The following is a 16277-nucleotide window of genomic DNA, read 5'->3' on the forward strand; positions in this document are numbered from 1 at the left end:
TATTCATTTTCACTTGGTTGAATTACTAAATAACAACAAATGAACAACTATATAACAATTTACTGCTATAATATACAAATTAAATAGGCATGAAAATAGCTCCACAAATTGCATCAAATCCAAGAAAATAACACACAAATAATCTATAAAATAAATTTAAAAATAACTTCATAATACTTGTACACCAACTCAAAAATATATCTACATATTAAAAAAAAAAAAAAATATATATATATATATATACTCATTTTTCTTTTAGTTAAACAACCTAATAGCAATGAATATAACATAATAATTATTCCATTTTAATCTGAAAATTAATTGGACATTAACATTTACGTCAACTTAAAAAATAAAATAAAAACAATATACGAATTTGAAAAAAAAAACATGTATATATATATTTATTTCTCTTGGTTAAAAAACTAAATAAAAAAAAATTACATAACAACTCCATTTCAATATGTAAATTATATAAGCATGAAAACAACTTCAACAAAATAAAAAAAATACCATTAATATATAAAGTATTTATACATGATATTACTTACACTATACTAGCATTTCTTTTCTCATAGTAGCTAGATCATGAGATTAAAGGTTAATCATGGTTCTACACAATGCATATGGAGTTGAGCTGTGTGAGTGAAGTCAAGTCGTTGGGAAAGGGACTTTATACACTAGTGGAAGACCGAATCAGTAAATTTGTAATTAAGAAAACTTGAAGTAGTATAAATGAAAAGTATAAACATTAAAAAAGATAAAATTGCCGTGTGGCAATATAAATGTAAAAAATATATTTTTTTTGTCATTTTGTGTAAAAAAACCCTTTGTATTACATATGTTTCATTGTATGTTAAAAGTCAATACTGTATAACTAACTTGGGTGTCATGGTATTGTAATAGTAAATTATCTTAGGAAAATATGGTTACTTGGAAGCAAAGGGAGACTATTTTGCAACAAGATGTGTGATTTTTCTTTTTATTATTACTTGTTTATTTTATTAATTGTTTGTGAATTGCTGTACTTGGCGGTGTTTTTGTTCTATCAGTAACTGGAGTTCTTGGTTTACTACAGCCTAGTCGATTTCGGGAAATTGACATTATTTTTAATTGCATTTTAATCTTATTTCAATTTTCCTTTTGGGAAATTATAAATAAAACAAAACGAACAAGTTACATAATCCATTATTTAGGCATATTGGTACATTGTATTTAACAGTTTTCATATAGTACATTTAACAAATAGACTATAGTACATATAATGAAATGATGTTATATATGAAGAGATGCTTATTAGAATATTTTTATTTAAGGAAATGATTTTCTATTTAAGGAAATAAATAAATAATTGATTTTCTGATAAATGAATATTTTATATTCATTGAATCTGAACAAAATCAATTATGTAATATTCTATATATGGTCAGATTTCTATATTCATTACCTGATTTGATTTCCTGAATTAATTGTCAAAATATTCTGACAATTAATGTGGCGCGTATATCGATGGAGTATCTCACCTATAAATATGGGGTCTCTGGCCCCCGAGCTCCTCACTCATTCCGAATCCATTCAAGAAATTCCATCTAAAGAGAGCCGAGAGAGCGAGGAAGCCCGAACTCCAATACCGAAGCTATCGCAGTGGATCAAGCTCAAAGATCAATGGCCGGAGGTACATCGATCCTTTCATTGCATATATTATTGATATGATTAAAGTTTATTTTCCGCATTTCATATCATTGTATATGCTATATTACATACACTATATATATAGTCTAATGCTTGGTATCGTAGCCGATTTATCTCTCGCCTTGATTTTATTTGAGTTTCATATATATATATATATACATACATATACTGTTCATATATATACATATTTGTTTTCTATTTCGTATATATATATATATTTATATTCATACCATTTATATTATATATACATTTTAATCAGTATATACATATATATATCTTTTATTGTTCATATATACATATATATTATATACTCATACACATTCATACTCATACGTGTATATATATATATTTTTATTTTATATGTATATATGTTTATATATATATATTGTATATTATATGCATATATATATACATGCGTATATATAATCACGATCGGTCCATGGTTTTGTTTTTTCCTTTTTTTCATTTTTCGGTGTTTATTTCGAATTCTATATACATTACTATATTCGTATAGTATTATAGATCGATCTAAGCATTGAAAATCCATTGAAAAACTTAAAGATGGAAAAAATTTTCGCTTAAAACTTTTCTGACCCGATTAATTTCGTGATATTAAAGTATATATTTTTTCGTGTTTTTTCGGCATAAAATCTATGGATCTCTTTATTATTTGATTTAGAACCATTTAGATTTGAAAACACGCATTTTGGCCGTCGAAACGCAATTTCCGACGGCTCGGGCGGCTGCCCGACGGACCACAGTAAAAACTAGTCAAAATCGACCCGGTTTGGCTGAAGAAGACGACGCAAACGACATGTCGTTTGTCAAAAAACGACGTGTCGTTTGCCAAAAAACGACGTGTCGTTTTCCCAAAAACGACGTGTCGTTTTCCCAAAAACGACGTGTCGTTTGTAAAAAACGACGTGTCGTTTGAAGGCCTTCATTTCAGCTGTCGTTTGTAGTAAACGACATGTGGTTTTGCACACTGTGAGAAACGACATGTCGTTTTTTGTCTTCTGAGGCAAATTTCAGAAAGAAACGACGTGTCGTTTTTCCTTTAGGAAAACGACGTGTCGTTTTTATGTGTGTTCGCACCCTTTAGATTGATGTGAAACGACGTGTCGTTTTTGCCTTTTGCAAAAACGACATATCGTTTACAAAGTGCGGGTTTTTTCAAAAAAAAAAAAAAAAAAGGGAAAAAATTCCGAATTTTTATAATTTTTTATTTATTTGGAATATTAATTATTTTCCTATTTTTTGTGTTAACTTAGTCAATAAATTGCATTTAGTTAATTTTCCATTTTTGTTTAATACATATATATAAACATCAATGAAATGGAAATTTGTTTAAATTTGGTAATTTATTACATGATTTATTTAGGCATGTAAAAAATTGTGCTAATTTGTGCATTTAATTATATATTACCAAATTTCTGCAATTTATTGTCTAAATTAATTTTGAAAAATCTGCCATTAATTTCATATTAAGGAATTTGCATTTAATTAATGATCATACATTAATTGTATTATTTTGTATTTATTTGACAAATTTATGTTTAATGCAATTAATTTGGATTTGTATGATTTAAATGCTATACATAAATTCCTTTATAGTGCTAGATATATTTAGAAATATTCAAACATTAAGATAGGTTGAATATTTTATTTAGCAATTAAGTTTCATAAAACTTCATAAAATTATTCATAAAATATTCATAAAACTTTATAAAATGAATAAAATATGAATAAAACGTAAGTAGTTTTGTGGTTTGACATAAGAAAACATGAACCTCGGGACAAATGCTCATATCTAGAACTAAGTTTTTAATGATCTTCTGGACGACCACACTAGGAGCACTAATCTCAAGCTGATTGTCTATTATGTTAATAACGAAATTACTTTTTGTAGAGCCCAATACCTAATGTCTAAAGTGAAAATATAATTTTTTATAATTAGAGTAGCCACAAGATCTTTAATTATATAGAATTATATATTAATTAAAATTCACCATAATGGACAAAACTTGTAATTAATTATTTGGATATAATAATTTTACCCCACAGGGATTTTATTATATTTTTATAATTAATTAGGATAATATATTAAGTTAAATTTTCTTAATTTACCCCTTACAGGAGTTATGAGGATTTGATTTAATAGTGTTATCACAAATTTTAATTAAAGATAGATTTCATTCCTCCATTAATCTAAATTAAATACTTCATTAAATCTATCATAAAGTTCATCTAATTTTATTAGATTTAAAATTTAGCCCATTGTGCAATTTTAGATTTAATAAAATTTTCATCTTCATCATGTTTCTACATTGGTAAAACATGAATTCATTAAAGCCTCAATTCTTTTAACATCTAAATTTTTGTAATCCTACTCTTGCGCCTATTTCATCCACCTCTAAATATGCCGAAATCACTAGTGAAATCCCCGAGCTAGGAGTGACAACTTCAAAATCCTGGAAGGAACGAGTTCTTCTCCACCTAGCTTGCACCGACATGGATTATGCAATAAGGAAAGATGAACCACTGCTATCACCGATACTAGCACTCGGCCGTCGAGATTGCACCGCGTGAAAAGTGGGAGCAATCTAATCGTCTCTCGCATCATGTTCATTATGTCCCGAATTCCTATGGGAATGCGTGGATCTATGGAGCCACCCGAGAAGGTGAAAGACTTTATCAAAGTTATGTACATGAGCAAAGCTTGACACTTCGTATAAATCCTTGTTCATCAACCTCATCCAAGAGTTCTCGTCCACAAAACTCACCTAAGTGTTAAAGGAGTTCGAGAACACATTTCTAAAATGAGGGACATCACTCGCTCATTTGAAGAAACTCGACGTTATCATTCCCGATACCTTCCCGGTTCATTACATCCTTCACAATCTTCCTCCACAAGATGGGCCTTTCAAAATTTCCTACAACACACATAAAGAAAATGGACTATCAATGAATCGATGACCATGTGTGTTCAAGAGGAAGCCAGCTCCCTACAGAGCAAGGAGAAAGTGTTCACCTCCGACCACTCAACCCTAAGAAACGCAAGCCATTCAAGAAGAACAAAGTGAAAAAGCCCATGGCTCCCAAGGCTGCCATAAAGAAAGATTCCATCAAATGTTTCTTTTGTAAACAAAAGGGACATGCTAAAAGTGGAGTGCAAATTTACCAAGAAATGGATGGATGACAAAGGTAATCCAATTTCCTTAGTATGTTATGAATCTAATATGGCTAATGTTAATCTTAACACATGGTGGATTGATTCCGGCTCAACAATTCACATAACAAATTCCTTGCAGGATATTCAAAATCTAAGGAAGCTGGCAAGTGAGCAAAGCATCTTATCCGGAAACAAGATGGGCTCACATGTGGAAGCTATTGGAACATGCAATTTAGTTTTAAGTAATGGTTTTATTTTAAAGTTAGAAAAGACCTTTATGTACCAAGTTTCTCTAGAAACTTGATTTCTGCCAAGACTTATACCCTTTGGTTTTTCCTTTACATTTTCGTACAAATATTTCAATTTATATTATAAATCAATGTGTTGGAAATGGTATTTTGTCCGATGGTCTTTACCGCCTTAATTTACAAAATAATACCACTAATAATGTTATGTATGTTCGCGCCGGCGCTAAAAGATGTGTTATGAAAGAGGATTCCCGTACATCGTGGCACCGTGAGATCGGGACATATCTCAATTGATAGAATTAAAAGGTTGGTAAAAGATGGGGTACTCAATACCTTAGATTTTATCGACTTTGATACTTGTGTGGATTGCATTGCGGAAAGCAAACCTCCAAGTCCGTCAAAACCGGTGTCCATAGGAGTTCTCGAAATATTAGAAATCATACATACCGATATATGTAGTCCAAGATATGGAGTCACATGGTCGAAATACTTCATCTCATTCATAGATGATTACTCACGCTACATGTATATCTACTTACTTCATAATAAAAGTGAAGCATTAGATGTCTTTAAGATATTTAAAGCCGAAGTAGAGAAACAATGCAACAAGCAAATTAAGATAGTGAGATCAGACAGAGGAGGTGAGTATTATGGTAGATACACGTAAGATGGACAAGCACCTGGTGCATTTGCGAAGTTTCTTGAAGAAAATGGGATTGTTGCCCATTACACCTTGCCCGTACACCCGAGCAAAATGGTGTTGCGTAAAGAAGAAACCGAACATTAATGGACATGGTCCGAGTATGCTTAGTAGCAACTCTAACCTTCCTAAATCCTTGTGGATCGAAGCATTAAAGACATCCGTGTACATATTAAACCGAGTTCCAACAAAGGCAGCCTCAAAACTCCTTTTGAATTATGGAAAGGTTGGAAACCAAGTTTGAATCATGTACGCATTCTGGGGATGTCCATCTCAAGTCGAATATATAATCCACAAGAGAAGAAATTGACCCAAGGACCATAAGCGGATTCTTTATAAAAGGGTACGCCGAAAAGTCTAAAGGTTACAAGTTTTATTGTCCATCTCATAGCACAAGAATTGTGGAATCAAGGAATGCAAAATTTCGAGAATGCCTTGATCAAAATGGAGTGATCAATCAAAGGACTTAGGTCCTGAGAAAGATCCTTCATGACCTTCCACTTCAAAAGCAAGATTGATAATGGTTAACACTCCTGTAGTTCAAACGAATGTTGAACAACCATTACCAATCACTGAAGATCCACAAGTTGGTAATGATAATCCAGTAGATCAAAATGTTCAAGAGCGTTGCCTCGCAACCTGAACAACCCGTCAACCCGCCGTCGCTCCCCAAGAGCCTGTTGGTGAAGTCTTAAGAAGATCTACTAGACCTATCAAACCAAGGATTTATAAAGACTATGTTGTGTATTTATTAGAATCTGATATTGGAATTGGAAATGATCCGAAACATTTTTACAAGCTATGAACAAGTAGAGAATCAAAATTGTGGTACAATGCTATGGATGATGAAATGAATTCTACGAGGTGCAACAGTAGTCCGGGAACTTGTAAAGTTGCCTAATGGGGCGAGAGCCATTGGCTGTAAATGGGTCTATAAAACTAAGAAAGACTCATTAGGCAACACCGAGAGGTACAAAGCGAGACTTGTTGCTAAAGGATTCACTCAAGAGGAAGGAATTGACTATACAGACTTTTTCTCCTCGTATCAAAGAAAGATTCCCCGAGAGTCATCTTGGCATTAGTTGCTCATTTTGATTTAGTAGCCGTGAGCATGGATGTAAAACCCGCTTTTCTCGAATGGTGATCTAGAGGAGGAGGTATACATGAAACAACCGAAGGATTCTCTTCTAAAGGAAGGTCGTGATTTGGTATGCAAGCTCGCAAGTCCATCTATGGATTGAAACAAGCATCCCGCCAATGGTATTTAAAATTTCATGATGTCATCTCTTCCTTTGGATTTGAAGAGAATGTCATGGACCAATGCATATACCGAAGGAAAGTGGGAGTAAAATTTGTTTTCTTGTTTTATATGTGGACGATATTCTTCTTGCATCCAATGATAAAGTGGTTGCTACGTGAAGTGAAACAATTTCTTTCAAAGAACTTTCGAGATGAAAGACATGGGTGAAGCATCCTATGTCATAGGCATTAAGATTCATAGAGATAGATACCGAGGTATCTTAGGTTTATCTCAAGAAGCCTACATCAACAAAGTAGTTTTAGAAAGATTTCATATGAAAGATTGTTCACCGAGCGTTGCTCCAATTATGAAGGGTGATAAATTAAATTTGGAGCGTTGCCCAAAGAATGATTTTGAAAGAGAACAAATGAAGAACATTCCTTATGCTTCGCCGTCTTAAGCCCTAATGTATGCTCGCGTGCACAAGACCCGACATTGCTTATTCTCCGTCGAATGTTAGGAAGATTTCGCAGTAACCCTGGGATGTAATTTACCAATCGGAAAGCCGCAAAGAAAGTAATGAGGTATCTTCGTGGTACTAAGGATTACAAACCGATGTTCAAACGAATCGACAATCTAGAAGAGTTGGCTACTCGTACCTCGCATTTCGCCGGTTGCACCGATTCACGTAAATCTACATCTCGATTACGTGTTTATGTTTCGTCGGTGGAGCCGTGTCCCTTGAGGAGTAACAAACAAACTTTCGATCGCTACTTCTACTATGGAGGCCGAGTTCGTTTCTTGTTTGAGGCTACATCACATGGTGTATGGCTAAAGAGTTTCATTTCAGTGCCTTAGAGTGGTTGGATTCCATCGCAAGGCCGCTAAAGATGTTCTCGTGGACAATTCACCATTGTTTTCATGGCTAAGAACAACAAAAGTGGAAGTCGAAGCAAGCACATCGACATTAAGTACTTAGCTATTAGAGAACGTGTTAAGGAAAATAAAGTGGTCATTCAACACATTAGCACTGAATTGATGATTGCCGATCCTATGACAAAAGGCTTGCCACCTCATAAATTCAAGGATCATGTAGAGAACATGGGACTTGGTTCCCTTATGTAATTTGTACAAATAAAGTTATTATTAATGAAACTTTTATTTTTGATTTTCTCATATTTATGCGCATCTTAATTTTACATTTGAGAAAAATTTCAGAGGACCTGAATAAACATAAGGTTTAGGGTTTATTCACTTAAGTACATTGCCACATAAAGTACATTGTTATATAATAAATGTATTGTAATACATGGAAGATAATACTCGATTCATAATGAGGACATGTCGCTATGATTCGTATGTTTATTATATAATGAGGAACGTTGGGTTTGAATATTTTAGTTTAAATGCTGACCAAGTGGGAGAATATTAGAATATTTTTATTTAAGGAAATGATTTTCTATTTAAGGAAATAAATAAATAATTGATTTTCTGATAAATGAATATTTTATATTCATTGAATCTGAACAAAATCAATTATGTAATATTCTATATATGGTCAGATTTCTATATTCATTACCTGATTTGATTTCCTGAATTAATTGTCAAAATATTCTGACAATTAATGTGGCGCGTATCGATGGAGTATCTCACCTATAAATATGTGGTCTCGCCCCCGAGCTCCTCACTCATTCTGAATCCATTCAGCAAATTCCATCTAAAGAGAGTTGAGAGAGCGAGGAAGCCCGAACTCCAATACCGAAGCTATCGCAGGGATTGAAGCTCAAAGATCAATGGCTGGAGGTACATCGATCCTTTCATTGCATATATTATTGATATGATTAAAGTTTATTTTCCGCATTTCATATCATTGTATATGCTATATTACATACACTATATATATAGTCTAACAATGCTTACCTGTTATTGTACACATATAGGAAATTAAGTGTAGGGATGTCATGAATACACTGAAATGTTAGACGATTGCAATGAATTATTCAAAGTCTTTGTCTTCCAATATTGTAGTGTTTTGAATGTTTGTTAATTTAAGTTATTTTGCCTTGTGTAATAGGTTTTTACAATGGTGTATAAACGGAAGAGGGGTGCTACTGCAGAGAAAAAGGATGCAGCTGAGGTAAAAAAGAAGGATTCGAAGGAAGCTTGGGTGAAATATTAGTGAGTTATTTGTGGCAGTTATTTTCGCGCTAATATTTTCTGGTTTTGAAAATAATATTTGTAATTGATGCAGCCAAGCCAATTTCAAAGCTTATGCTGCTGCACATTCAGATAAATCAAAAGCAGATGTGAGTGACTTGGAGTGTGTGATGGATCTTTTATTTTTTATCTTTTATTTAGCGTACTTTACTTAATAATCGAGAGTCTTAATATTGCAGATCATTAGTAATTTTAAGGAGCAATTTAAGCTGCTTAGCGAGGAAGAGATTGAGAAGTGGGCTTCATTTGAAGTTGAGGCTTCCCCCTCGAAGGTTGGTGTTAGAGGGAAAAGGAAGAAGTTAAAGGAGACATTATCTGCTGAGACATGTAAATGATTCTTAGTTTTACAATAATAAATTATTAATAAACTCACAATTTCATAAAATAATAAAGTAGTAATTTCAATTAATTTTTAAAAATAATTTATAATTTTTTCAAACTATTGGTTGTAATTTTTATTTCCAATTTTATAAAAAATAAATATATTTTTTTTAAAAAAAAAATAATTGTTTCAAACTTGCTATAAAAGGTTCTCACATTGTTACCTTATTAATTTTTTTTTAGTGCCCATCAATGAGTATTACCCATTAAGAAATGTTCCATATATATATTATATATTGTTTATTTTAGGGAATTTTACAATTTTATATACATTATTTTAATTAATTACAAAATATGTGCAAAAAAAACTTATTATCATTTTCTCATACACTTTTATATATAATTAAAAACTTTTTTTCAATTTTTATTATAATATATATAGTAATAATTGTTGATTAATATATATATGGTAATATTGGTTATGTTTATTTTTATGTTTACAATTATAATAAACATACTAATAATATAAAACATTTTATATATGTATTTATTGGCTATGTTTATTTTTATGTTTACAATTATAATAAACATACTAATAATATAAAATATTTTATATATGTATTTATTTTATTTTCTATTAATTAAACATACTAATTTAATAAACAAAATAATAATATTCACATAAGTTTATTATATCACTCTACGTGTGTTATGTTTATTTTTTTAGTAATTTTTTAGAAAATAAATAATATATATAAATTGTTTATCTTTATCTTTTTCTTTGTTTATTAATTGTGTCGTGTTTATTTTTTTTAATTAAATAATTTTTGGAATTTATAAAGTTATGTTTGTTTATTTATTTTTTTATGTAAGAATTATACTTCAATAAAAAACTTGTTCACTAACTCATTAGAAAATAATCAATATATAGAAACAATAGAAAGAAAATATACTTATTTTAGTATAATATAAATTGACTATGTCTATTTTTATGTTTACAATTATAATAAACATATTAATAATATAAAATACTTTGTATATATGTTTATTTTGTTTTCTATTTATTAAACATACTACTTTAATAAACAAAATAATAATAATATTCACATATGTTTGTTATATCACTCTACGTGTTATGTTTATTTTTAGTAATTTTAAGTATTGATTTATATTTATATACATTAATGTTTATAATTTTGATATTGTATTTTATTAAAAAAATCTTATTAAATTATAATAATTCATACTAAAATAGATAATAAACATTTATCTTTTAATAAAAAAAATATTTAACTTGTTTATTTTTATAAAAATATTTAATTAATTTTACGAAATTGTTTATTTTGAGGTTTAATAAACATATTAAAAATGTATGGTTTCATGTAATAAGTTTTCAAAATGTATAAATTTTTAAAATAATTTTTTTTTGCACATTTTTTGTAATTATTTTATTTTTGTTGTACATTTATGAAAAAAGCCTTTTATTTTATTTGATATTTGTTTACGTGAAATAATTTCATACGAATACTTTTTTATTTGATTTGTAATCAAATAAAATAAATAATAAATCTAGGTTGATAATAAATGAAAAAAAATATATGATGTTTTTTCATTTTATAATACTTATTTATAATATTTATATATTTATTAATATTATGTGTGAAAAAATTTATGTTGTTTTTCCTTTTTATAATTTTTTTTTTTTTTGAAAAAGTATAACCTGTATTTATAATATATATATTATTATGTGTAAATTCTTATTATATATTGCAATATTTCTTTTAATATTTTCATATTTAATAAATATGTAATATGTAATGTTTACTACAATAAAAATTAAAAAAAAAAATAGGTATTATTTGAGTAATATTAAGGAACCATATATTTTACCATATAATGTGGGTTTAAATATACACTTACAAATCTCTATATATTATATATGATTTTTTGTTATTATTTTTTATTTGGTAGTTACTATAATAATATTAATTAATTAGAAGTTAACATTATAAATAATATTAAATATAATTATAAAATAAATTAATTATATATTTATAAAATAAATTAATACATAAGTTCAATTATTATTATTATGAGCAAAACTAAAATTTTTAGGGGGGCTTATTTATCATTAAAAATATTTATACCTATATTATAATTATTTATTTAATTTTATGGGGCTTTTTTACTATTTTAGTCCATAGTTATCAAACTAAAAAATTTATGTTTAATTTTTTATTAGTGGGGGCTATAGTTTTATTTACTAGTTAACTAAATAAATAGAATGTACCTTTGGGACTTCAGCATAGACATCATTACCCTGTGAATTGTTGATGTTGATCCACTGTCTCATAATCAGGGTTACTTAAGAAGGCTATGCAAAATTGGATTGGGAGACACTTATTGCGTCACAAAACAGAGCAAATTAAGTGTCTTCTGTGTCGCAATAAGTGTCTTCGAATCCAATTTCCACACCATCTTAATTACTCCATAATCTCCAAGACTAATCTTGTTTCTTCATTACATTTTTACTGTGGAAAAAATTAATAATGAACTTAATTTCAGGTTAAAGAATCGTGAAGGAATGTTATCTTTATCAATATTTTAATATGCAGAAAATTACTATTAATTTCAAGAAGAAAAGAAGAAGAATTAGCAGCAGCAATATACTTACCTATTGAGAGCTGAATCTTGAAACTTCATCTCTGCTCCCAGCGTACATCCAAAGCAGAAAACTTTCATACAAGTAGATATCTTTTATATCCACTTATAGTTGCGTACGTACAAAGCAACCAGTACGTTATATTGCCTCTAATTATGTGGGCATTATTTTCGGATTAATTTCCACATAATTTGAAAAGATCATACATATCAACCTTTACAAATATATATAGGAGATTTTCAAGATGATATTAATTGAAATTGGAATTCAAATAAAATAATAATTTATACCTAACTTAGGAAATTAGGTGAAAATCAAACAAACGAAATTAATTTGGCATTATATTTTTCTGAAGTTTAGAAAAAAAAAAAAAAAAACTAACTTTAATAAAACATATTTTTGCGTAGCTAATTATTGGGCAGTTTCCACATGTTTTTTTTTTTTAATAAAACAAATCAATCTTTAGAAATATGTATAAAAAAATACAAGATAATAAGAATATAAATTAGGTGTTTAACAACTTTTGTAAATATCTAGGTATGAGGAAAAGCTGAGAAAAAGTAGTTGTAGAACTTAAAAAAAAAGCTGAGTTAAGTGTTTGTTAAATTATAAATTTTAAAGTGCTACGAGTTGTTAAGATTCTATTATAATAATGATAATGTTATAATGACAAAATTTTGTCCCGTGACAGATTGCAATCCGTGATGTACGGTAACCGTTGGATGGGTAGTTAATTTTATCTTAAGGCTGGGGTTCATCTAAGGGTTTATGTAGGGGTATTTAGGGTTAAATAAATGGCTACGGGTTACTTTTTTTGAAATTTAAATTTATTTAAAATGGAAAAGTGAAAAGTGACATCCATCAATCAAATCATATTAACCGTCGTCCTCCTCCACTCTTCCATTTCCTTCTTCACTTTCATTTTGTTTTTTATTTTTCATTTTGTCATTTCCATTTTTCGTCTCTGCTAGGGTAAAACCGAAGTTCTTCCTTTTCCATTTTCTTTTTCATTTTCCATTTTGTTTTTCCATTTTCCATTTTCGTTTGAGGTGGTAAAACCCATATTGTACATTTTGTTCACTATGGTGTACATTACTCGAAGTCTGCCATTTTCGTTTGAGGTGGTAAAACCCATATCAATCTTTACAAATATGGGTATGCTCTTAATGGGTATTACCCATATATGGGTATTTTATTCTTGACCATTGGATCAAATATCTAATGGTTGATATTTATAATCATTAATTAAATATTAAAAAATTAATATTTCCTATTTTGTTATTCTCTATATTCCTAAAATAGATAAAACTATTAATAGAAATAAAAAATTTATAAATGGAATTATTATTTAAAAAATAAAACACACTAAAAAAACTAACAAACTATTTTTTTTTAATAAAAATTATTTTAAAGATTAAAAAGAAAAAAGTGTATATTTATCTTTTTATAAAATTTCTTCAAACTAAAATTCTAAATTGCGTTACTGAAAACAAAAAAAAATAATAATTTTAAGCTTTAAACTGTAATACATACAAAATGTATAAGATTTTTTCTAAACCTAAAATCTTAATTTTATAATAATTAACAATTATTTATATGTTTTTATTTTTTAAAAAAATACTTGAGCTTACCAAAATCTATAAGAACAAAACCAATGAAGAAAATTTTAACAAAAAAAAAAGCGAAAGAAGAAAAAAGTGTCATAAACATTATTGAATAATGGCAATTGCCAACACAAGAATTTCAGTACAAAAAAATTATATTTGACCCCTAAACAAGATTATCATCTTCCAATTCTAAAAATATAAATAATGAACAATACCTCTTTAGTTATTCTAGGAGAATGATGCATGGTAATATTAAAAAAATCATTGGATAATAATAATATATCTCTAACAATGATAGCCTAAGTAAGAACTAAGAAGTATTGTAGCGTTTTATTTTTAAGAGTATGAATAATTCCACAATCAAGCTCTAATTCTCCTAATAAAAAAATACATTAATATACATGTAAATGATTTTTAGTTTTACAATAATAAATTATTAATAGACTCACAGTTTCATAAAATAATAAAGTAGTAATTTTAATTAATTTTTAAAAATAATTTATAATTTTTTTTCAAACTATTAGTTGTAATTATTATTTCCAATTTTATAAAAAATAAATATAAATTTTTTTAAAAAAAAATAATTGTTAGAAACTTGCTATAAAAGGTTATTAGATTGTTACCTTATTAATTTTTTTAGTTTCCATCAACGGGTATTACCCATTAAGAAGTGTTCCATATATGTATACATAAAGTGAGTTGAAGAAACTCTTACCTAACAAAATAAAATCAGAAAGAATTGAGTTTGAAGTTCGAATATTAAGTGCAAGCAAAAAAGAGACCCATCTACTTATTAAAATTGACAATCAATGAAATTGTTAGCAAATTATTAAAAAAAATAAACTTAAACAATGTTATAAAATAATATAAAATAGATGAGAGTAAAGAAGAAGAAGATGAAGAGAGAAAGAGAAAGTGAATGAGAATTTCTGAGTTGTTTATTCTGATGGGGTGAACCCCTATTTATACAAATACAAGAGTGAGATATTAAGAAACTAAGAAAAAGGAAAACTAAGAAAAAGAGGAATGTTGATTACAATTAATGGTAATAAATAAAAGATTTGGACATCCACATAATTATTAATATTTATAAACACTCCCCATTGGATGTCCATAATAACTGTCTTATTAAAAATCTTGCTGAAAACTTGATCAAAGGAAAAAGACTATAGTGTAAACTGACTCCCCCTCATTTAGGCATTTGTGGAGATCTTCTAATCGACGAATTTCGATCTTATCTGCCGTCTTCTCAAATATTGATGTTGGTAATAACTTTGTGAATAAGTTTGCAAGATTGACACTTGATTGAATATGTTTAACACCAATATGCATTTTCTTGAAGCGTATAAAGAATAATTTGGTGAAATGTGTTCTAACTCTATCTCCTTCAATGTACCCTCATTTTAGTTGAGCGATGCAAGCAGTATTATCTTCATAGAGAACTGTTTGTGTTGATACTTCTTTATAGAGTGCAATCCATATATTTCCCGAATATGCTATGTCAATGATCTCACTCCTACACATTCTCTACTTGCATCATAAAATGCAAGTATGTTAACATGATTTATAACTGCCTCGTTAAAAACCTTGCCAGAAAAACCCAGTGGGACAAAATCTAAGCTAGGAAAAAGAGTACAATGTATATTTCATATTCATAATTATTTGCAAGTTGCCTCGTGAAAAACCTTGCCAGGAAAACCCAGTGGGACAAAACCTGAATTAAGGGAAAAAGAGTGAAACATGAATATGTCTCCCCCTCATGCACATATGATCCATAATTCTTTTGGTGATAATAGATCTCATAAGATTATTGTTATCACTTTTAAAATATCACCATATACAATCTTTGATCATATATTTTCTATAACTCTTCCAGAGTATGTATGGACTTCTAAATTATAGATGAGGGGTTCGTGAAACATTAATCCTTATCCAACTAATTGTATCATTCATGTGTGTACACAACTTTGTTCATACTAAAATTTAAAATTTCAAGTAGATATGAACATAACACATTAATGGTACTATAAATTTTCATTTGTGACAATGATGTTACTCCAAGACCATATATTTGTTCAATCTTGTTGTATGATCTCAATTTCCATATCAAATGATCATATATCTATAATTCTCGATACATATAAAGTACTTCAGGACTTCAATACTAATGAACAAACTTTATATATTAATATTTCTCGAAATACAAAAGAAATAAAAGTTTGTTCTTCAATTAATCAAAAACTCTTCAAGAGTCTATCACAACGTATAATTTACGAATTTATATTGCATAGAAAACCATACGTATTTTTCAAACAATAATTTACTTACATGTCTTTATTTCATACAAAGATCTTTGTCATATAGTGCGCGCAACTTAGAATTTATATCACTTAAGACATGTATTAAATTCTTCTAGAA

Source organism: Cannabis sativa, chromosome 2 (genome assembly GCF_029168945.1).
Source record: "Cannabis sativa cultivar Pink pepper isolate KNU-18-1 chromosome 2, ASM2916894v1, whole genome shotgun sequence".
Taxonomy (NCBI): Eukaryota; Viridiplantae; Streptophyta; class Magnoliopsida; order Rosales; family Cannabaceae; genus Cannabis; species Cannabis sativa.